At 46.9% G+C, this 24,744-nt stretch overlaps 1 protein-coding gene across 3 annotated transcripts in view; it reads right to left on the bottom strand.

Annotated features, from left to right (window-relative positions):
• The window catches only part of ST6GALNAC6 (ST6 N-acetylgalactosaminide alpha-2,6-sialyltransferase 6), a 41,575-nt gene extending 21,148 nt beyond the window's left edge, over positions 1–20,427 (bottom strand). The window contains exons 1-2 of one of the 3 annotated variants that reach the window (XM_063144514.1): positions 20,235–20,427; positions 17,393–17,606 (exon numbers count right to left, since the gene is read on the bottom strand). The gene's annotated coding sequence lies outside the window, so the exon portion shown is untranslated. Of the gene's footprint in view, positions 1–11,945; positions 12,005–17,392; positions 17,607–20,234 lie in introns of those variants that run through there. The other 2 variants (XM_063144515.1, XM_063144516.1) reach the window with 2 other exon arrangements.
• Positions 20,428–24,744: the final 4,317 nt, after the last annotated feature.

The raw sequence follows: 24,744 nt of genomic DNA, 5'->3' as shown, positions 1-24,744 counted from the left end.
CATGTTTTGATTATGACTGCTTTCAGGATGTTGACGAGGACGTATTTTGGTAGGCCCAGTTTTTGGTGGTTTTCTGTAAAGTTTTTTGATGTGATGCCAGTGACTGATGTGACTAATGGAATAACTGTGACCTTTTCCTGTAGCCATAGTTCTTCCATAGGCAGTGGTGTATATTTTTCTCTCTTTTCCTCTTCTTCTTCTATAACAATTTTGTCATCAGGTATTTCTACGTCAAAGAGGTAAGTGTTTTTCTTTTTTGCCTATAACTGTTATGTCTGGTCAGTTGCAAAGTATTGTCTTGTCCATATGAATTCATTATTATTATTATTATTATTATTATTATTATTATTATTATTATTATCCTTTTTTTCTAAAATTATATTAACCAAGTATTTTGTAACAGCCTATTAAGCCCCAGATGTTAGTGGACTGTTCTTTTTTTGGGGGGGGATGTTTTACATTTAAAATATAATAATGCTGTTATATTTTAAATACAATAATGCTAATATATTACTTATTCTTCAGTGTGGATCCTTATGGAGGCAAAATACGCAGACAAGAGGGAGGAATCAACAGGTTCAGGACATCCCAAGGTTTCCATCTGCCAAATGGGGATAAATGCCAATGGATAAATAGGGATGAATGCCAAGTTCTACATCTAGGAAATAGAAACCAAAGGCACAGTTACAAGATGGGGGATACTTGGCTCAGCAATACTACAAACGAGAAGGATCTTGGAATTGTTGTAGATCGCAAGCTGAATATGAGCCAACAGTGTGATGTGGCTGCAAGAAAGGCAAATGCTATTTTGGGCTGCATTAATAGAAGTATAGCTTCCAAATCGCGTGAGGTACTGGTTCCTCTCTATTCGGCCCTGGTTAGGCCTCATCTAGAGTATTGCGTCCAGTTCTGGGCTCCACAATTCAAGAAGGACGCAGACAAGCTGCAGCGTGTTCAGAGGAGGGCAACCAAGATGATCAGGGGTCTAGAAACAAAGCCCTGTGAGGAGAGACTGAAACAACTGGGCATGTTTAGCCTGGAGAAGGGAAGATTGAGGGGAGACATGATAGTACTCTTCAAATACTTGAAAGGCTGTCACAAAGAGGAGGGCCAGGATCTCTTCTCGATCCTCCCAGAGTGCAGGACACGGAATAACAGGCTCAAGTTAAAGGAAGCCAAATTCCAGCTGGACATCAAGAAAAACTTCCTGACTGTTAGAGCAGTACGACAATGGAATCAGTTACCCTAGAGGCCTTCAAGAGGCAGCTGGACAACCATCTGTCAGGGATGCTTTAGGGCGGATTCCTGCATTGAGCAGGGGGCTGGACTCGATGGCCTTGTAGGCCCCTTCCAACTCTGCTATTCTATGATTCTATGATTCTGTGTCACAGAGTAGGTGTTTGTCCCCATGTCTGAAGTACTACACATGACGAAAGAGTTTTGCGTTCTCCTCCAGAACTCAGGAATGTCTGCATTTGAGGCAGAGGCCCTAGAAAAACCTTCCAGACGGGTTCACTGTGCAGTTTTGGTAAATGCCATTTTATAAAAAAACATGTATGAAAAACACATCCTCCCCTGCGCGATGAAGAGATTAACTGGATGTGCACAAACCATGGAGAAATCCACTCAAACAGATCCCCGATTTAACATCGGCTATCTCATCAATGTTTAGCTTACAGTGGTCAGCCCCATCTCTCTAAAGGGATTTAAAGGGCTCCTGGATGCGTAATCCTGTTAAAAAGCCATACCTGGCAGATGGAAAGGACGGGGCTGGCGTCTAAGCTGGGACTTTATTATTCCGTGTACAGGAAGTATCATTTATCATTAGGCCAAAGTTCCAAGGCCGAGATGGATGGAAACGCCGTTGGCGGTGCTCAGCAGCACAGGACTTTGGGGCAGGAGTCAGGGCCCCACATTTTGAAGTAAGCGCAGCAATGCACATCTATATACTGTATTTCTTCAATTCTAAGACGCCATCGATTCTAAGACGCGCCCCGTTTTTAGAGATGTTTCTATGGGGGGGGGGGGAAGTATTCTGCCATGCCCGGCAAAGCCTGGGCATGGGGGGGGGGGGATTGCAGGCAGGTAAGGAAAGAGCTGTGGCCAATTCTTATTGGGCGAATGGTTTTGGCGCCACAGGGCTGGGACAGGTTACAAGTAAGCCCCAAACGAGACACTTACCCCTAACGTCGCAGGCCCACGTCCCCTGGTGGGGTGGGCCTTGCCGGGCGCAGGGTAACTGCCGGGGGCAGGGGCCAACCGGGGAGCACATGCAAGGGCCCGGAGGCTTCATCAGCTGCCACCACTTCGTGTGGGGAGCGGGAGCGGGTCGTTCACGAGGCGCCCACCTTCGGGCCAGCTCCAGCTGCCGGTGCTGAGGGGCCTCTTCCAGGCATGGCTAGATGGGCCGTGGAAACTCCCCGAGGTGCGAAGGAGCGGGCCGCACGTGCATTGCTGGCCCCGGCCCAGCGGAAGCCCCCCAGCAGTGGCAGAGAGACACCCCCCGGGCTCCTTTCCTGCACGCGTTGCGTGAGAATGGCGCAGCTGTGCGTCCCGCCCGGCCCCCGGCCCGGCAACTCACCTCCCGGGCGTCGCCTCCGTCCTCTGCCGCGCAGAACCAGCAGCCGCAGCTGTGCAGAGAAGCCAGTGGCGCCCGCCTCGCGCAACCCTCCGCAAGCCCAGCAGTGCCCGCCCGGCCACCCCGGCCACATGCGCAAGGCGAGGCGCACACCAGGCCCAACCCGGCCGGCTGTGCTCGTGGCGCAGCAGGCGGGGCCCGCTTAGGGCTCAGAGCTCCGTTGGCGCGTGTGTGAGCCCGGTTAGCTCCGGGGAGCACGAATAGGCCCAGGGCAGCCGTGGATCGTCACCAAGGCCCCCAATCAGGCCACGCGCATTCCCCGGCCTACATCGTGAGCACAGAGCCGCTTAGGCACGCTCAACAAGCCCTCAAGCCGCCTGGGCAGGGTGGAGGGATAACAGCGCACTTTGCAGGCGATTCTAAGACGCCACCAATTCTAAGACGCACCCCGTTTTTAGAGATGTTTATATGGGGGGAAAGTGCATCTTAGAATCGAAGAAATATGGTATTACATAAAAGCCCAGACTGCTCCTCCAAGCCAGTTATAATTTTTGCCCTCTTTCGCCATCTATGGACGTTCCTCGGAACTGCGGCCTTCTATGGACGTTCCAAGTTCCGAGAAATAGGTTTTGCCCTCTGGCGCCATCCAGCGACGTTTCTCGGAACTGCGGCCTTCTAGGGAAGTTCCAAGTTCCGATAAAGATAACTGCCAGGAGCTTCCAGCCTAGCAGATGGGCCAAAACCCACCAACCTCCTCACCAGACTGCTCCTCACAATTAGAAAATAGTGAATATGCCCCCAGCGTAAACGAACTGTTGTGAAAGATGCAGCAATGAGGGAACTGGTTAAAAAGAAGTGCTAACAAAATAAATACACCTGTCGTATGACGGGCTTTTTTGCTGGTTACCATATAAGAGTCCAGTGTCTAAAATTACCTAACCACACGGGCCCCAAAGGGAGAGCGGCAGAGCACAGACACGGCTTTCGTTGTGCCGGGGCAGAGTGTTGGAAGTGCTGATAAGGAAGTGGCGCCTGGGCATATGCAGAGTGCCTTTTGCAACATCACTCGTAGCCACAGGAGGACCCACAGAAGGTCATAGAATCCTAGAATAGTAGAGTTGGAAGGGGCCTCTAAGGCCATCGAGTCCAGCCCCTTGCTCAATGCAGGAATCCACCTTAAAGCATCCCTGACAGATGGCTGTCCAGCTGCCTCTTGAAGGCCTCTAGGGTGGGAGAGCCCACCGCCTCCCTAGGTCATGGGTTCTATTGTGTTCTTGATGTCCACCATTAAGGAATGCAAATCTGGCATATAGCCATATGTAGCCACCCTTTGGGGGAAGTGGGCCTTTAAATCCCTGGTTAAGGGACAACAATTTGGCGACCAACACGAAGGGACGGCTTCCCTGAGTTCCGCGTAGCCTCCCCGGTCCACCTTGCTAGCTCCTGTGTCGTTTTGGGAAGACGTGAAAAGCCAGCGCGCACTGGAATGTTTAACCAGAGGTTAATCCATCAGTCCATTTCTGCGCTGGGGCTAGCAAGGGGTACAAAAGGCGTATGCAGGAAAATTAGCTTAATCCAGCCAGGCGTGGTGGGGCACGCCTGAAATCCAACAAGGAGGAAGGAATTCTTCTGAGACTGGTAAGTTTTTTCTTTTTACCCTGAGTTAAAAATCAGACAAAGTGTCTGAAAGTAGTAAAGAGGCAGCTGTAAAAAGATCCACTTGCAACAGGCATCAAGAACAGGTTCCAGTCCTGTGAGTTGCCTTGGAGAGCATTGGATCAAAGGCGAAATAAAGTAAAAAGAGGATTGCTTTAAAGTGTAAGCTGCCACCCAGTAGTCAAAAAATGGGAGTTACTTGGTCAAGAAGAATTCCTCTTTCAACCCCAACCCCACTGAAGTGCATTTTAAGAAATTGGTCTAGATCAGACGTGACCAAAATGTCCAAAAGCAAATGAAATTCCTGTGTTCTAGAGTGTAACCACAGTAATTAAAACTTGAATGTGAAGCGGTTTGACCAGAAACGAGTAGTTTGAGTTATAATGTAATGTTGCAGTTAAGTTTGTTTTGCTGGCATAGAGGAAAGATAAGAAAAAATGTGTTACATGTAAGAGAGAGTGTGTGTGTTCATGTTTTTGTTACATGATGAAGTCGACTCAAATGTCTTGTGAGTTACAAGGGGGAGGAAGGGGGGGAAGAGAATGTGGCTTTCTTCGTTTCTCCTTCCTCAGCCCCTGCCCGGCAGTTGCCTGCCCACCCTGTTGCAGCCCAGGCCCTGCCCCCTGCTTTTGATGTAAAAAACTTGCGTCACCAAAGAGACAAGGAGGTGGAGAGCCTGCAAGCCCCCCCCCTCTTGCCCTGGAGCTGGCGGATGGAGGGGGGGAAATTGAGAGGTTTAGAAAAAATTGGGAAGTAGAAAAAGCCTTTCAGAAAGCCTCCCTCCCAGTGGCCACTAGAGTGAGAAGGTGAACGCTATGAATCTACAGTAACTCAGGATCCAGGGAAACAAAGAGATGAAGATGTCCTCTGTAGAAAGAGAATTTTGTTTTCCACGCTGTTATCTTGTCCTTTTGGACTCTGGCCAGGTTATCAGTGTCTTGCGGGAACATAGCCAGACATTCCTTTTACTGGTTGCTATGCAGTGAGACGTTAACTCACAGTTTTCCAGGAAAGAGGAAAAAAAAGAGAACCCACTCACCCACCCACCCCCGACAAAGCCAAGAAGTCCAAAGTCCAGTGTGGGATCAACACTCACAAAAGTTCAAAAGGCACAGGTCACAGAGAAAAAATAAGAAGATGAGCAACTTCACGAAAGTTGTAGCAAGCACCCACCCAACTGTCTCAGCCAGCTATTTTTAATCATAGAATAGCAGAGTTGGAAAGAGCCTACAAGGCCATCGAGTCCAACCCCTGCTCAATGCAGGAATTCACTGTCAGCATTCACCAAGCTACATTTCCACAGCCGCAGATTTCTTACCAGCCGCACCTGCTGTGGACGCCTTAGTCTCCTTCTGTCCCTGAAGTGGAGACTGCTTCGTTAGAGACAAGAAGACGTAAAGAAGGAAGAGGAGTGGCAAAAGGAAGAGGGGGGAATCACCCTTGAGAAGTACCCAGAGATAGTACCCATCTGCAGGCAGAATGAGCACTAGATATTAATGAGTGTCCTGGCAAGAAGCCACCATGGACAGCGAAGGGGTACGACAATGGACTGTGGAATGTTGAAAAGGCCTTGAAAACTTGAAGTTTTAAGTTCTGAGTTTTTCCCCAAAGCACACCATCTGAAGGGCCAGCAAAAGAGAGACATTTGGGAACAATTCCCCCCCCAAAAAATGTTCCCACTCCAGGAGACTTTTAACCCAGATGGAGAAAAGGCACTGATATATGTCCTCTTTACCACGTTTGATTTATTTAATTGGTGAAACCAGAACCCTTCTCTTAGAGAAGATCCCGTAAAAATGCAAGGGACGTTTGCCTCAATCTTCAGAAGCCATCACCCACCTGGGGAGATGTGCAGACCATGCTGAATGAACTTTTCAAAATGCATGGTGGAAACACGAGCTAGGCCACAAGCAGAGGCAGAGCGGCTGCCAGGAACGGGACCAGCTCTGGCTGAAGCCCTCCCTGACAAGGAACCCAATTGAGACCCCAACGCAGTTGCAGGGAGAAAACGCCCTTGTCAGATATAGAAGGCTGATCATGGAGAGCCTTAAAACAGCCATTCCAAAAAAACCCACCAATTTGTCAAAATTGGAAGTCAAGCAAACTCCCACAGAAGACCCTAGAGCCTTCTTGCAAAGATTGTTTGATGCTTTTAGGTGCTACAGTGACATTAACCCAGAAGCCAAAGAAATTTCCAAGATGCTAAACACCATGTTCATGGCCCAGTCAGCCCCAGACATTCGAAAGAAGCTGAAGGAAAAGAGGCGGGGAGACTGTGGCCATGGTGTAGGGGAAATGGTTATCCCTCTCTGGCACACATTCAGTATTGGCATACCATGCTGAGATGTGCTGGAACACAAGGATAACACTTTTAAGATAAAGCCTTGCTAAGAAACATCTTGGCACTTGCTGGCCATGCCTTGGAATGTGCTGACGCAAAAGCCACAGAATACAATACAGTATTGAAGACACTATGCTATGATCACGTATTTCCTTAACCCTTATATGGTATATTCATGCTGAACACACACTAACAGCACCTTCTGTGCACGAGGTAATCATGCATTTAACATGCTGTACTTAACAACCAATCATAGCTTGTACACAAGAAATGTAACCACTTAGTTCTTAATAAAAACCAGGACGGGGCCGCCTGTTTGGGATGCCTCCCCTTCATGCAGTTGGACTCCTTGCCAGTTAGTTACCACACCATGGCACAAAGAAGGAGGCCAATCAGGATTTGGCTTTGCTCCAGTATACCTTCTAATCACTACAAATTCAGAAGAAAGATGTATAGAAGCTGCTGTGTTTTTGCTATGAAACCCTAAATGAAAAAAGCTATAAGGTATCAAGAAAAAAAGCCCAATTGTGCCAAAAGGAGGTTGTGTTTTTGGGCTACCAGTTAACAAAAGAGACTCAGACTTTGGGGAGTGAAAGGGTGCAAGCTATTCAACAAATGCCCCGTCCAGAGAACCCCAAAGCCCAGAGAGGTTTCCTACGACTTACTGGTTTCTGCAGGCTGTAGATTCCAGATTATGGGGGGAAAGCTAAGCCTTTATATGAGCCCCTTACCAAGAAAATATCAGTAGCTGGAGATGGAATAAAGAAATAGAAAAGGCTTTCTTTGAAAATCGTGGTGAGTGCAGATATAGAAGTGCACATGCCACATGGAGTTCCACAGATCCTTGGTGTCACTAGCGAGAAGTTCCTGAACTCATCACAACCTGCTTGAGAGTTAATCCAGAACCCTCAAGACCACCTGCACCAGATAAAAAGCAGCTCATAGACAATGGAACCAGGAGATCAGAGTATGCAGTAGTCACGCTGTGCGACATCGTGGAAGCAAGAGGCCTGCCTCCATGTGAAACATGATACTGAAATCTTGAACTTGCTTGAAGCTGTCACCAGGCCAACTCAAACAGCAGTAGTGCATTGCAAGGCCCAGCAGCACAGAAAGCAACAAGAGAGGGAACCTCAAGAGCTCCAGTATTAGCCCTTGGACCCCAGGTGAAGTTACCAGAAGAAAATCAGCTTGCAGAGAAACTGAGAGCAAGAGAAGAGAGAAGAAAGATAGATTGTGGATCCTTCCAGAAGAACAAATGTTGGTGCCAAAATTAACTCTCAGCCATGTAATCCAGAGACATCATCAGAGCACTCACCTAGGAGCAGATTCCCTGACCCAAAGTCTCCAGAGAGTCATGGTGAGACCCAAGATGCAGAAGAATGGCCGACCAAAGAGTGCAGCGATGCCCTGTCTGTTGTGCCAATAATCCTAAAGTTTCTCCAAAGCTCCCTCCTGGAGCAGAGAAGCATGGACTCTTAGCAAGTGAATCGTAGCAAGTGGACTTCTCCAAAGTCCCCAGGAAAAGACACTTGAAGTACCTGTTAGTACTTGTGAATACTTTAACCAGATAAACAGAAGCCTTGAAAAGACAGCAAAAATCTGTCAAGAGACTCATTTGAAATGGCCAGAAGCTTTGCCCCTAGCCTACTTAGGGTCTGCATAGCCTCTAGAGCCAAATTGGGAGTTAGCCCATTCGAATTGTTGTGTATGGGAAACCCTATCCTAAGAATCCAATGGTGGTGCAAGGGAGCAAAATGCATGTAAGGGGGGAAACATGGGTCAAAGGTGATTTGCAGTCCCTGTCTGCTGTGTTGTTTTTCTCTCCACAGATATTTCCACGAGCAGCTTGCTTTGCCAATGGATACGTCTATCCATAAGTAGGGTGGCCATATGACCGGATTTGTCCGGGTTTTTGATGGCAAATCCGGGAGGGGGAGGGGAAACCCGGATTTTTTTCAAAGAGCAGCTCTAATGGGAATTAACAAAAATACTTATAACTCTGTCATTTTTTAAGATAAAGATATGAAACTTGGCACAATGGTAGCTCTTAGGAAGGGCTTTAGTCATACCAAATTTGAAACAGTTCCGTTCATCCATTGATTTTTTAGGAATTTTTTAAAAATTGAGGTTTTAAAATTATTATTTTTTAAACTGTCATTTTTAAAGATAAAGAGCTGAAAGTTGGCACCATGAAACCTTTTAGGTAGAGCTTTAGCCGTACCAAATTTGAAACAGATCTGGGGGCAGTAGCAAACCCTGTTAACAACAACAGCAGCTTGCAATGAGTGAAGATACAGTCAGAAAAGATATTTGAGGGAAGGGGAGAATGTAACACACAGAGTATAGCAAAAGCTTCAAAGTACAGCAAAACCTACAAAAGTAGGAGTGGGTGAAGTTAATTTCAGATACAGTGAATCTCTCACTTGTTCTTTATTTCAGTGATTTTAACATTAAGATGTTATGTAGAACAGATTTGTCTTAAATGTGTGCTGTAAAATCAGACTTGTGACCAAGGCTATGTTTGGGTGGGTACGCCCCCTTGGTACTGGACACGCCCCCTTGGGGTGACCATGTTGTCCTCCTTTTTGGTTTCCAAAATATGGTCACCCTATCCATAAGTTCCAGGCTAAAGATGAGGTCCTGATCCTGTCATGGAAAGACGAACCTCTACAACCCAAATAAAGAGAGCCGTATCTTGTAATCCTCACCACCCATGCAGCAAGTAAAAATCCAGGGAATAAAAGTTGTATCATACCAGAGTGAAAGCAGCCCCAGACATGTTGTCTAAAGAAAAGAGTGTCACTCCCAAAGCTGACACAAACAGGACAAACAAACTAATAACACTTAAGTTTTTATTCAAATGAGAAGAAAAAGTTGGAAAATGTGTTGTTCACCCATAGAGCATTTCTTAGTGCCCTAGAGTGTTTTATGGCCTTGTTACAAAAAACGTGGTGCAAATGTTTTCCCTGTCCTTTCTAGAATTACACGTTTTTGGTCTGTGTACTCTGAGCATATACAGAGTATAATTTCCCCAGAGCAGTTGACAATCTTTGTAATTTTCAAAAAGTCACTTCTCAAAAGCTAAAATGAAAGTTGGAACTGTTTTTAACACCATGTACCTTCATCGCTGATAAGAAACTTGTCCTGCTGCCAAGAGAACATTATTCTAGACTTGTTTAACTCAGTAAGACTTTGTTTGATTCCTCTTTACAAAGAAGCTCCGTAGTTAACCCATGTCACACCAGAACTCGTGTATTACTTTGTACAAAACAAGACATTGTTTTCCTAGTTTTCCAAATGTCTTAGAGGATTTATAACAACATCTTGAAATAGCCATAGCAAATGTCCCCGAGACTTCTTGGTTGTTGAAAACTATACTAGTCCAGTGTTTCTTATGATCTGTTATACAGTACAAATTGTGCTACATAGTGTAATGTCTTTAAGAAAATGTTGTCAACTTCATCTAACCAAGTATTGCTTGTAATATCAGCTACCCAGGACCCAATCTAGAAGAATCGAAAGGGAGCAAAGAAATTCATAGAGATGAAATACTTTGGTCGAGGGGTAAAGGTCTGCTCTGTAAGCGGGTTAAAACCCTCGAAAGGGGGGAATTGATGGCCCCAGGGAGAGGTTTCATCTCTCTAATGAATGTAATGTGCCAAGGGTTAAAGACGGCTTCTCTGCCAAAGGGTGGCTACATGTGGCTATATGCCAGATTTGCATTCCTTAATGGTGGACATCATGTCCTAGCAGACAAAGGGAAAAACTTTCGACCAATAGAGCATCCAATGAAACCTATGACTCATTGAGATTGTGCACCCTAACTTGAAAATTGAAGGCAGATGAACGAATCTCAAGAGGAAAGCAAGTTTACTCAAAGAATTCCAAATTGACTGGAGAGGTGTGTTTGGAAGGAAAGAAAACCCGCAGAGCAAAAAAGTTGCATTCATCAGGACAGAAAGACTCTGGAGACGGGATAAAAATGCTCTAACTCTGAGTTGTATTTTCTAGTCCAGAAGTGGGCAAAAGGTAGATCAAGGCCGTACAGGCGATTTGCAGGAAATCAGCGGGAATGCTAGCTCCTAACGGTTGAACAATGGTGAGACAGGTAATTCCTTCTTGCTCCACTCAATTTGCTTGTTTTCCAAGCTGGAACGGGTGTATCTGAGATTCACCAGATCAAGAGTGAACACAGCAGCTTTAAGGACCGTCCCCACTCAGTGATAGATCTGCAAAAGCTTTATCGAGCGTTTGGGGCTTCAAGAATTAAACTATGTGGGTAGTGTGGTCCCTGAAACTTCTCTCAAGCCGGACAGCACAAGCAGGGCATCAAAGAATACATTTTAATTGCTCAGACGGCCTAAGGAAATACCAAGCTTTATTTAAGATGAGGCAGATTACAGACATTCCTAAATACACACAAGTTATAAACACTAAAAACGCAGTGAAGATAGTAGCAAGCGTATTGATAACACGGTAAAACCTCGATTCTGCTCAATCTAACCGTCAATTGCAAAGCTTCATGTTTACTAATGGAAGAAGGGTGGGCAAAGCCGGGGGTCTCAGGATCTCTCTATTAAACTGATCAAACTCTGGCCTTTTATAACCCTCACGATGCCAATGGTTTTGTCTTTAATTCAGACCTGGTCATAGCACCATTCCCATTTTTCTCAATGTAACCAGGTCTGCCACCGATACTATTAATACCCAGACGGAGGTATCCCTGCTAAGCTGAGCTACGTGCTGCTTCCGTTCACGGCTGCCTCCCTTCATTTCCAAGAATCTATCCTATTACTCATAACTGTCTCGCAACGCATACTTGCAGAACTAGCCCCAGTTTCTTACCAATTCTACACACTACTATGCCTATATTGCCACAATGGAAACGACCAGAACGTCTCCCTTGCTCCCCAAAAGTTCAAGCAACGGGAGAGGAAGGGGGGGGGGGAACTGAAGCAAATTTGTGTGCAAGCTCCAGTTCTGGTCCTGAAAACCATCTGCATGTGCTCAGAGGCACCCTTGTTCTGTCGTTCTACTGTCCACTTTCGTATTTTGCACCCGGCTCCGGCTAGTGGCAGTCAGGGTTCAAACGGAAAACAAAGCAGACCCTAAAGCATGTCCGTGTCCCTTCCCCAACAGAAGAAGAAGAGGAGGAGGAGGAGGTGGAGGAGGAGGGGAGCAGTGACGGAGGAAGTTCAGAATGAGGAAGCAGCTGATAAGAGCTGAAGTGTGCAAAGTAAAAGGGTTCAGGGTGAGAATTAAGTGAGTGAGGGTAGGCCTTGGGCAGCAATTTAAAAGGGAGAGGGGTGTGTGACGCTGGAATTAGGAAACGGCGTGAAAAGCAAGAGAAACAGCCAAGACACTTACAGGCTGGGGCTGACGTCTGCCTCTCATTTCGGATCCTCTGCTTTGTGCACCACAGTCATCACGCCTGGCAAGATCAGCCTCTGCCCCACCCAGAACGTCGTAAGCAGCCAGAAGAAGAATTCCTTCAAGCTGCTTACCAGAAACACAAGAGAAGTGACTGTATGCACGGGAAGCCCCGGGGTGGCTGTGCGGTGGCGCTGCGACGATTATACGACGCAGAAGCCACTGTGCAGGCACCACAGGGGTTTCCCAATAATAATAATAATAATAATAATAATAATAATAATAATAATAATAATAATAATAATAATAATTTATTTGTTACTCGCCTCTCCCTCTGGATCGAAGGAGACAAAGAAACAAGGTGACTTTCTCCAATTTTTTATCCGGAGCGAGGCAAATACGGCTCATCCACCATCTGCCCTCGTTCTGGAGTCACGGTGGAGGCGTGGCCGGGCGGATGGCAACCCTTGATTGGTCACTGTCCATCCGGGCAGAAGGCAGGGGTGGGCCTGCCTACCCGAAAGCCCACGCCACCCTAAAGCATAAAAAGCGCGAGGTTTTGCTTTTAAGGCCATCCGAATTGGTGGCCATCGCTACATCTTGTGGTAGTGAGTTCCATAGGTTAACTCTGCGCTGTATGAAGAAGGACATCCTTTTCTCTGTCCTGCACCTCCTTCTCATCTCCCATGGCAATGGAAGCCTCCATAGCTGGGTGGGTGGGCACGTACTCTCCAGGCCTCCCTTTAGACAGGCAATTCTCACAGTTTGAATTGTTCACAAGAGGCCTTATCAAGAATGCAACTGAGAATGGGGCCTCAGCTGATCTTTTATTTGTCCAAACCTTTTCTTCTTCTATTGATAATGCTGTCACTTAAGTTTGATTTGTTAAATATGAGAAGTCCACACTGCAAGGCTGTACCGGGGTGGATGAAACTTCTTAGATTTAATCCATTTTCGATGCCGTGCCGATAATACCAACAAACTCTACGACAGCTGCAGGTAGAAGAAGTCACTCCCATTGATACAAACAGGAAAAAAAGGTCACCCGAAAGCTGGTGCTACCCAAAAAAAAGTTCTTGGAAGGCTGACTCATCAACTGTTGTATTATCACGCCCTGAAACATTGTGTTACGATTAGGCTGCATTCATTCATAACATTGCAAACACTTAAGTCTAGGGTTCCTTTTTGCTTAAACTTTGATTTTTAACCTGTTGGTTGTTTTATTATGGTTTTAATTTTTGTGAACCGCCCAGAGAGCTTCGGCTATTGGGTGGCATAGAAATGTAATAAATAAATAAATAAATAAATAAATAAATTTCTTTGAGCAGCCCAAATGCTTGTCCAAACTAGACGTTTTCAGTCGGTCCCTGAGCAGTTGTTTTCGTCTTTAACAAATGACTGGCACAGGGTGGGGTTGAAGCCAGATTCCGGCTGGACATCAGGAAAAACTTCCTGACTGTTAGAGCAGTGCGACAGTGGAATCAGCTACCTAGGGAGGTTGTGGGCTCTCCCACACTAGAGGCATTCAAGAGGCAGCTGGACAACCATCTGTCAGGGATGCTTTAGGGTGGATTCCTGCATTGAGCAGGGGGTTGGACTCGATGGCCTTGTAGGCCCCTTCCAACTCTGCTATTCTATGATTCTATGATTCTATGAGCCGGATCATGCCCATGCCCAGTGGGAGGGGATTTAACCCTTTCCTCCTCCACTCATGGTTCCAATCAGTAACCCACCCACCCCGCTATTTCCATGGGAGATCCAGGACAAATAAAAGGAAGGACTTCTTCACACAGCGCCTAGTTAAATTATGGAACTCACTACCACAAGATGTAGTGATGGCCACCAATCTGGATGGCTCTAAAAGGGGGTTGGATAAATTCCTGGAGGTGAAGGCTATCAATGGCTACTAGCCCTGATGGTTGTGTACTATCTTCTCCAGTATTCAAGGCAATAAGCCTGTGTGCACCAGTTGCTGGGGAACATGGGTGGGAGGGTGCTGCTGCACCATGTCCTGCTTGTTCATCCCTGGCCGATGGCTGGTCGGCCACTGTGTGAACAGAGTGCTGGACTAGATGGACCCTCGGTCTGATCCAGCATCACGGCTCTTCTGATGTTCTTATGCCAGTTCCCTCCCATTGCAAACAGTGGAGGTGTCACTGGGGCAAAGAGTAAAAGCTGCCCCTCCTCCCGCCTTAACATGTATTGTATTTCTTTATTTACAGTCAACAGACCAATATAAAACAAGAAGATACACCATTATTATAAACAATACAACGTAGGGATAAAAAATAGGGAGTGTTACAAAACCACTAAAGATACTAGATTGTTATTTGTTGGTTTCTGAAAAGGGGACAGAATTGGGTTATTGGGGCCTACCATAGTGAAAAAGGGAGGGATATATAGATAATAAAATTGCTAATCTGTGGATTTAAGCACAATCAACATCCATAAGAGATCTGGTGCAGATGGCCAAATTCAGGAATTTGGCCACCTGCTCAGTGGTAGATTTACTGGAGCCCTGAAGTAGACTAATCAGGAGTGACTCAGGGGATCGTCCAGGGAGACGTTGCATAATAGGACATAATAGGTCTTTCCTTGCCTGTTGGTAAAAATTGCAATGGAAGAGCACATGCAGAATGGATTCCACCTCGATGTTATTACATGGGCAGTATCTGTTTTTGGATGGAATTTTCTTATATCTGCCCTCCAGCAACTTGGAGGGGAGGACGTTAAATCTTGCTAGGGTGAATGCCTTCCTGTATTTGGGAATGGTTAACCAACCCAGGTATGGCATTCCGTCTTTTCAAGAAGGGACTGGGAGACCCAATGATTGGGGGGAACATGGTCCCCAGGCAGTTCCCCGGAGCTCTTGGTGGACCGCCTTAACATGGTCCCGATCCAAATCTGGCTCCCCTGCACCGTGTATTTTGTTTTATAAAAAACACAGCTACACTAAGGCCTGCTACACCTAAAGAATACGAAGTCTTCCGCTCGCTGCAGGTCAACAGCAAATAAAATAGGGTGACCATGTGGTAAGGAGGACAGGGCTCCTGCACCTTTAACAGTTGGCTAGAAAGTGGAATTTCAGCAGGTGCCATTCGTATGCATGCAGCACCTGGTGATTTGTTTTTAGCTGTGTATATTTACCTTTTGATACTGTATGATTTTATCTGTACGCCGCCCTGAGATCTTTTTGACATAGGGCAGGATATAAAAGTTTTAAATAAATAAATAAATAAATAATAAATTCCCTCTTCTTCACCACAGTTAAAGCTGCAGGAGCCTTGCCCTCTTTTGTAGCTCGTCACTCTAGTATAGCTCCTGCAGCTTTAACTGTTGTAATGAAGAAGTATTTCACCAGGTGCTGCATGCATACAAAGGACACCTCCTGAAATTCTCTTCTCTATACAACTGTTAAAGATACAGGAGCCCGGTCCTCCATTCCATATGTTCGCCATAAATAAAAATGTGCCAGTAGCAGAAGCAGCCTGCAAAAAAATATCCTTCATGGAGGGCGTGGAGCGTGCAGAAAGTCTTAGCTTTGATCCCAGGGCATCTGCAGTTCAAAAGGTCCAGCCCGGCATCGAAAGTCCTCAACTTGTTCTTCTGCACAATCTGGATTCTGAATTGCCCTTTGCATCTCTGCAAAGATTTGTTTTTCCGCTTATGCTTAACTCCTCCACTCCTGGCTGTTGGGGCAAACGGATGGATATCATACGTTCCTCCCACAGACTGGGAGCGGATGAACAAGGATTCAAATTAATGGTAGAAAAAGGCAGGGTATAAATCAAATAATTAAATACATAAATAAATACGGTGTAACAGCTGACCCTGCAAATCAAGTCCCAAAGTCCAGGAAGCTGTAGATTCTTCTTTGAGAGAGGGAGAATCCCTTTAACAGAGGCAGTAATTAGCCCATTCCTGGAAAAAAAACCTAACCTGGACCCGGATAACGTTAACAACTGTAGATGAGGCGGGTGGCTACCAAGAACAGGGCCTTTTCTCCTGTGGCACCCCGGTTGCAGAATTAATTTCCCAGAGAGGTTCACTCTTTCCGAGACTAGTTTGAAGACCTTTTTATTTTCCCAGCCGTTTTAGTCCTTGTTGTTTCAGATCCGTTATTGTGTTTTAAATCTTTTCATAGAATTATAGAATAGCAGAGTTGGAAGGGGCCTATAAGGCCATCGAGTCCAACCCCCTGCTCAGTGCAGGAATCCACCCTAAAGCATCCCTGACAGATGGTTGTCCAGCTGCCTCTTGAAGGCCTCTAGTGTGGGAGAGCCCACAACCTCCCTAGGTAACTGGTTCCATTGTCATACTGCTCTAACGGTCAGGAAGTTTTTCCTGATGTCCAGCTGGAATCTGGCTTCCTTTAACTTCAGCCCGTTATTCTGTGTCCTGCACTCTGGGAGGATCAAGTAGAGATCCTGGCCCTCCTCTGCGTGACAACCTTTGAAGTATTTGAAGAGTGCTCTCATGTCTCCCCTCCATCTTCTCTTCTCCAGGCTAAACATGCCCAGTTCTTTCAGTCTCTCTTCATAGGGCTTTGTTTCCAGACCCCTGATCATGCTGGTTGCCCTCCTCTGAACACGCTCCAGCTTGTCTGCATCCTTCTTGAATTGTGGAGCCCAGAACTGGACGCAATACTCTAGATGAGGCCTAACCAGGGCCGAATAGAGAGGAACTAGGACCTCACACGGTTTGGAAGCTATACTTCTATTAATGCTGCCCAAAATAGCATTTGCCTTTCTTGCAGCCATATCGCACTGTTGGCTCATATTCAGCTTGCGATCTACAACAATTCCAAGCTGCCAGGTTTTATTTCGCTTTGACTTCCAGACTGTCGTTTTAAACTTTAAACGTTTAGATTGTATTTTGCGGCTTTCATTGTTGCGAACCGCCCCTAGAGCTTCAGCAATTGGGCAGTGTAGAAATAAAATAAAATAAAATAAATAAATTAAAAAACACACAACACAACTCTTTCCTTACCAGCTGTTCCTGCTTCCCTTTTCGTATCAAACTTTAAAACTTCCTTTAATGGCCTGGTACTAATAGAAGATTGTGCAGCTGATATGTAGCAACACTGTCCTTCTACTTTCCACAGCTACTAAACGTTCAGTTCTCATCGGGCTGAGCATTTAAAAAAAATTTTTTGGTTTTTTTTTGTGTGTGTGTGGGGGGGGGCAGCTGTACTTCAAACCTCGTGATTATTGTGCCCCATGCTGAGGATGCATTGCATTGGCTACAATCTCTTGTATTGGCTAGAATCCTGTCGGCACGCACCACTTGTGACAGCTATTAGAAGGTGTGATGAGCTCGATGGGAACTCGAACCAGTGCCGCTGTTTAACATTTGTACTCAGTTTCAGCCTCTGCGGATTTAAAAGCCACGGGAAGACATCCTGCAGGAAAATCACCAATGGAAAAAAAGTTTCTCTCTCTTACCGTGGCGGGATGTCTCACGCGGGCAAAGCAGGATGCACGGTTGCGGTGGGTCCTTCCCTTCGTGGGGAGCCCTGAGAAGGTGCCAGTCCCGGGTGCCGGACCATCTTTCCATGATCCAGCTGCTATCTGCTTCCCTTCTTATCACATCATTCCTACGGGATAGATCATGACCTCCGAAGGGCTTACATCCGTTTGGCCTGCTCTTAGAAAGCTGCTGAAGAGAAAGGAAGAAACGAATAAATGAATCCTCAGGGGATATCCAATGTTAGTCCTGTGTAGTTGCAACGAACTCAAGCCCCATTCATTTCAATGGGTCTACTCTACGTAGGACTAGCGTTGGCAACTGCCCATCAGCATCGTCATCAGGTTTAAGGGTACTTGTTTCCAAAGCCCTGAACACCTCAGGACCACTGATCTCTTCCGGCAGGCCTATCCTGTAGAATTTTAGGATACTTTTAGTATGCTTTTAGGATGTTTTAACAGTGTATACTATGTTTTTAATCAGTATTTTATGCTTGCTGTTGTTCCCCGCCTCGATCCAATCGGAGAGGCGGGTATGAAATAAATTATTATTATTGTTGTTGTTGTTGTTGTTGTTATTTTTAAAAGATCTGATCACCTTCCGTCCTGGGAGTGCCCAGGATTTTGGAAGCCTGGTCCATGATGGCTTGGAATAAGTCCTTTTGTGTTGTGGTGGAACAGTGCCAGCCATACGTGTGCACAGCACATTTTATTAGGGCGTGCACAGCGATTCCTTTTCACTCCTGCTACCAGCAGCAACGGTGCTCTCTCGGGGGCTGTGGTTTTCAGTGTGGTGGCAGGGAAGCTGGAGGACCACTCCTACTGCCTCTGGATCCCCCTCTAGATGCCTATTCAATCCCCCCCTCAACTCGGCACTGATTGCTTGAGATATTAGGGTGTGCCTGGGCACACCCCTTGTGCACGCCTATGGTGCCAGCTCCAGATTTCTGATGGCCCTAGGCCAAAACACAACCCATGGGCCCCCTCCCTCAATGAGTCCACCTTCTCACCACCAGCTGGTCTTGCACCTCATGCTCTTTCTCAACATGTTTATCTGACAGACAGAGAGCCAGGGAGCCAATAAGTAGTGTCATCTATTGCCGCTTCTCCTCATAGAATCATAGAATAGCAGAGTTGGAAGGGGCCTACAAGGCCATCGAATCCAACCCCCTGCTCAATGCAGGAATCCACCCTAAAGCATCCCTGACAGGTGGTTGTCCAGCTGCCTCTTGAAGGCCTCTAGTGTGGGAGAGCCCACAACCTCCCTAGGTAACTGGTTCCATTGTCGTACTGCTCTAATAGTCAGGAAGTTTTTTCTGATGTCCAGCTGGAATCTGGCTTCGTTTAACTTGAGCCTGTTATTCCGTGTCCTGCACTCTGGGAGGATCGAGAAGAGATCCTGGCCCTCCTCTGTGTGACAACCTTTTCAGTATTTGAAGAGCGCTTTCATGTCTCCCCTCAATCTTCTCTTCTCCAGGCTAAACATGCCCAGTTCTTTCAGTCTCTCTTCATAGGGCTTTGTTTCCAGACACCGTCCCTGTTATCTGGCCCAGAGCAAGGGGTTGGTGAACAAGGAGGTTGCAATGGGGAAGAGGGAGAGCAACTCCAGGGGGTCTTGTCAGTGGGGCCCTACTGTGATGTGGGACCTCAGCCAGTGCCCAATTATGCCTACTTCTGACGCCGGCCCGTGCCTCTGGAACTCCCCACCACTACAAATTAGACAGAGGCCAACCCTTCTGGGTTTTCAGCGCTTACTGAAGACATCCCTTCCCCAACAGAATTTCCCACGGAGGTAACCTTCTCTTCTGCGTACTGGAATAATATACGGCATTTAATTCTGATCTTCTACTGTACACTTTTGTACGCCGCTTAGAATTTTTCCTTTTCACATTAGGGATTCAGGAGCAGTGCTCAGCGAATAAGAAAGCAGATGGCTGGGTTTCCGAATGCCGGAATCAATCTGGAAGCGGCTTCGCCTCTTAGGCCGATCTGCCGGTGGGAGGCGGGGGCTGTTTATCTGCCTAAACCAGAGCAAAGTGCATGATCACGCTTGAAATAATCCCCTCCCCCCCCCCGTCACTCATTCCCAATTGATGTCCATCTTTGGCAGAGCAGCTGTTCTTTGGGTGGGGCGGGGGAAACCAAGCGAGATCAGATCTCACGACGCAAAACACACAAAATGCACAAGTGACCGGGCGCTGTCCAAGCAACTGAACGGCACCGAACGCCTGCAGACCGGCTTCTCGGAGGCATCCCGGATGGGGTGTTACAATCGCAGAAACCAATCTGTATTTTGTACCCAGGAGTTCTCCTTCACTGGGGGCTTCTTCCCAAAAAGCAAACCTGGTATGGCTGAGACCTGAGCTTGCTGGAGAAGATCCAAGCCAGAAACTTCACAAACCAGGCCTCCACCACCACAATTCTCCACCTCATCTTCCGTATCCCTCAACACCCACCCTTTTTTTCCTGCATAACTATGCTTGCTAAATAATAATAATAATAATTAAGCTTTATTTGATTTTATTTTCTTCTTGGCTGGAAATATTGCCACTCTATGGTCACCATGCAGTCCACAAACACACACACGCACACCCCAACCCCAAACACCCTTCTTTTCCAGCTCCATCACCACCCCTTGAAGATTTGGGGAATAAATCATTACACACACACTCACACCAAAGCGTCAGCAGGTGGGACCCATTGTACAGACGCCTGGGTCCCTAAGGAGGAAAGCCGCCGTCTCTTTCCCCAACTAAACAAACAAACAAAAATAGTAGATCCCCCCCTTCTTCTCCCAAGGGCCTGTTTGTTGTCAACTCACCCTCCTGACAGGCACTCCAAACCCAGGGAGTGGAGGAAGGGAAAGGGTGGGTGGAAAAAAACGAAAGCTAGAGGCAACCAGCGAGAGACCTTCTCGAATTGTCAATGCCACCCGGCTAGTTCCAGATCCCAGCAGGCCGGGTGGCTACAGCTCCCCTTCCAGGCTGGTAACCAGTTTTACTTCCACATCCCACCAGAAGAAGAAGCTGTTAAAACCTCTGGGATCCATGGGGGGGTGGAGGGTGGAGGGAGAAGGCGCATGGATTTTGCATGCTTCTGGGTCCTAGCACACCTCGATTTCCCTCCATGTTCATGCTCCATGGGAACAGCAAATCAGGAGATGCCCTTCCCTGATCTTCCTCTTCCTCCTCTTCTTCATGCGCGCTGGTCAGATTTCAGCTCTTACCAAACAAACCGGGGGGCAGCTCTTGGGCGATGCGCTGAGAACGGGGAGGCCATGCGCTGGGGAAAGAGACGTGCCACTGTTGTTGAAGATGTGAGACTCCACCTTGCAGTTGGACAGTTTCAATCAAAGGGAAGACGAGCAAAAGTAGTCATCATGCCCCAATAACAAACCACTACCCTGCACGGACACTTTTGCTCTCTCCCTCCACCGTGGCCTCTAGCCCTCTCACTGACGAATGGGGCCAGAGCCGGCTGCGATTCGTTCTGTGACCCCAGGGCATGGGGCAGTTGAGAGCCAAGGGTGTTTCTTTCTGAAAGGGAGGAGAGGATGGGAGGTCCCTGTGGATGCTCCTTGCCCGGCCAATGGATGGGGCCAGGCTGCTGCTTGTCCGGTCAATGGATCAGAACCCCCAAAGTGGCAAGCATTGTCCTTTAAGGGTGGCTAGAGGCAGGATGCAGGTTTCCTGGGCGAAAATAGGCCACCCTGGGTATAAGCTGCTTTGAGAGGAGGAAGCAGGGCCATTCCGCCAGTCCTGTTAAAAGAATTAACGCCCCTCCCCCTCCTCTTCCACCCCTGTTCCTATTTCCTTGTGTGTCGTGTCTTTTTATTTATTATTGCATTTATATCCCACCTTTTTTCCTCCAAGGAACCCAAGGCAGCGTACATAATCCTCCTCCTCTCCATTTTATCCTCACAACAACCCTGTGAGGTAGGTTGGGCTGAGAGTCTGTGACTGGCCCAAAGTCACCCAGTGGGTTTTCATGGCAGAGTGGGGACTAGAACCTGAATCTCCCGACTCTCAGTCCAACACTTTAGCCACTACACCACACTGGCTCATTTTCAGGGCAGGGGAATCTCTGGTTTTAACTAGTGTAAATAGTGTAACTAGTGTTAGTAGTCTGAGAATGGCGGGATAAAAATAGGTTTGTCCATTTCCCTCGCAACTGGAAACACTTTACGCTTTTGAAATAAACATACTCCAAAGAAACCAGCGAAGGTGAAAACAAAACAAAACAAAAGATGTTTGTTTTTAAAAAGATCATTTATGGTTTCTTGACGCTTGAAGTCAAAGCCACGTGACATCAGATCAGGCACTGTTTGGGGCGAAACAAACAAACCGGTAGTGAACCCTTCAGGTATAGGAGGCTGTTTGGCATGGAGCCAAGAAACATAACGTTTTGCTGTTAAAGCTTAAGCTTTGAACTTTTTCAAAGTTTCAAATTAAAAAAAAAATCTTTAAAAAAAAGTTTCTTTCAGTCTATTGATTCTGTTGCTTTGTGTCAACTTTATTTCATCTTTCTGATGTCATCGATCTCTTTTCATCTCTTGTTTTTCTCTCTCTACTCCCTCTGGTGACCTTTCAGCTCTTCCTCCGTTTCTCTTCCTCCTCCTCTATCTCCAACTGACTTTTCTTCAGCTTCTTTCTGAACACGCTGTGCCTGTCCTTTCATGACCTCACAGGAATAAGCGATCTCACACATGCATATGCCCAGTGTCACATGTTACATTGCATGCCCAGTGTGGCGCATAATCATCAACCTCCGCTTTGCCTCATGCCTCTCCCTTCCCGAGCTGCCCAAATTACAAGCTTTGAACTTTTTCGAAGTTTAAATTTTCCCCGCGCGTCTATACAGCTCAAGCTTCAGTTTAAAACAAACATGAGCAAAATCAGTCTGGTAGATTTCTAATAATAAGCCTTACAGTACTGTATTCGTACATAAGACTGATGATGGATGGTGGTTGACGATACGTCAGCTGCTCTTTTTAGCGGAGGATAAAGGCGTTGAGCAACTTTCATAAAGCAGAGCGTCAACGTAGACGGAACGTACTCTAGGCACTGGGTTTCCGGTGGTGCAGGAAGCCCTGGACTGTACTTCCTGGTTCAGCAGATACCTACCCGTTTCCTTGGTTACTCGAACTCCAGTTGCCATGGAAACCCCACATCACTTTCTCACTGATTTCTCTCTGGTGCGGCAGCTACAGAGGAGGAGAAAAAGCCAAGGAAACTCCCCCATTTTGAGCCATCACTTAAAAGCAAAAACCTGCCCTCACTTTGAGCAGGAATGGGCAGCTTTTGCTTTTTCCCCATGTTGACGATCTGCTATCCGTCGATACTAGAAATTTGATAAATAAAATAAACTCTGACTTGTGGGGCGGGTTTTTCCGTTTCAAAACACGTTATTTTAGACTTTTTTTGGTTACGTTTTTAACTCAACAACAGACAGCATGGTCCTATGTCTATTTACTTGGAAGCGTGGTGCAGTGGTTAGAGTGTTGGATTGGGACTTATGAGATCAACATTCTAGTCCCTCTTGACCGTGAAGCTCATTGGGTGACTTTGGGCTGACCATCTTGGCCTCGCCTACCTCAAAGGGTTGTTGTGAGAAGAAAATGGAGAGGAGGAGGAGTGTTGCGTTGGGTGCCGTGCAAGAAGGGGGAAAAGCCGGAAAATAAATGTCATAACAAATCAAGAAAAATAAATGTAGAAGCTTCACGGAGTCCAACTTCCTAGTCGAAACAGCTACATGGCCATCAGCATCTAAGGCATTTCGCAAACTGGTGCCTCCCAGAGGGTGTCAGACTACAAACCCCATCAACCTTGCTGTTCAACCTCTATTAATATGACCCAGATTAGACTACTGCAATGCGCCATACGGGGTGGGTGGGCTGCCTTTGAAGACTATGCAGGAATGGCAGCCCCTTCCAAAAAGTACATCTTCATACAATACAGAATTTAGGGAACATGCTACTCCAAAAGGTGGTGATGGGCCCTAGATTGGGTGGCTTTAGATCAAAGGCAGGCGTTTTGGCCTACAGTTCCAATCAGCCCCAGCCAATGGTGAATGCTGATGGGAGTTGTAGGCCAAAAGGAGGGCCACAAATGGCTGGAACAACTCCCTTATGAGGGATGGTTTCCCAACAACGTTTCGGACTTTTTAGAGGTGTACGAGATTATGGATGGTGCAGAGAAGCTGTGTTTCTCTTTCGCTCTCTGTCATTTGCCCCAAGCCCACTACTGGGTGCATCCCATGAAGCTGAGTGGTGGGAGAGGCAGGACAGATAAAAAGGAAAGGCTTCTTCACCCAGCGCATTGCGAAACGGCGGGATTCACTACTACAAGATGTAGTGATGGCCGTCAAGTTGGACGGCTTCAAGAAGAGATTAGACAAATTCCTGGAGGAGAAGGCTATCCATGGCTACTAGCCCTGATGGCTACGTGCTCCCTCCAGTATCAGAGGCAGTAAGCCTGTGTGCACCAGTTGCTGGGGAACATAAGTGCGTAGATGTTGTTGCACTCATGTCCTGCTTGTGGGTCCCGTTGATAGCTGGTTGGCCACTGTGTGAACAGAATGCTGGACTAGATGGACCCTTAGTCTGATCCGGCAGGGCTCTTCTGATGTGCCTAACGGGCTCAAGTTACCGGAAGCCAGATTCCAGCTGGACATCAGGAAAAACTCCCTGACTGTTAGAGCAGTGCGACAATGGAATCAGCTACCTAGGGAGGTTGTGGGCTCTCCCACCCTAGAGGCCTTCAAGAGGCAGCTGGACAACCATCTGTCAGGGATGCTTTAGGGTGGATTCCTGCATTGAGCAGGGGGTTGGACTCAATGGCCTTGTAGGCCCCTTCCAACTCTGCTATTCTATGTTGCAAAGGACTACCTTTCTAAAAGTCACGCACCACATTTCACAAAAAGCAACATGTTCCCTTAAGCGCAGATATTATCCGTTGCAGAAGCGTCAGGCGTGAAATAGCTCCGAAACGCTTCTGGCCTTGGGAGAAAACGATCCTTTCTGTACTAACCTGGGGGCAGGAATAAGAATCCCAATCAAGATTGTAAATACCCCCAGGCGTGGGGTGCGGAGGAAATTACAGGGACCAGCCTCCTTAGAAAACCAGTGCTAAAGAGTATCAAGAAAGAAAGCAGATCTTTTAAATATTGCAGCTTAGAGGACACATGAAGCAAGGGAGACCTAATTGCTCGGGTCAGCTGAGGAGACCAGTCAAATTCCCGGTTAATCCCACATTTAAGAATATTCAAGAGATGCTTTGTTCCCCCTGCCCATCCAGGAAACAAAGAAGGAATTGTTTCTGTACCACCACCGG

Source organism: Elgaria multicarinata, chromosome 19 (genome assembly GCF_023053635.1).
Source record: "Elgaria multicarinata webbii isolate HBS135686 ecotype San Diego chromosome 19, rElgMul1.1.pri, whole genome shotgun sequence".
Classification (NCBI taxonomy): Eukaryota; Metazoa; Chordata; class Lepidosauria; order Squamata; family Anguidae; genus Elgaria; species Elgaria multicarinata.
This window is presented reverse-complemented; position numbering and strand designations above follow the sequence as displayed.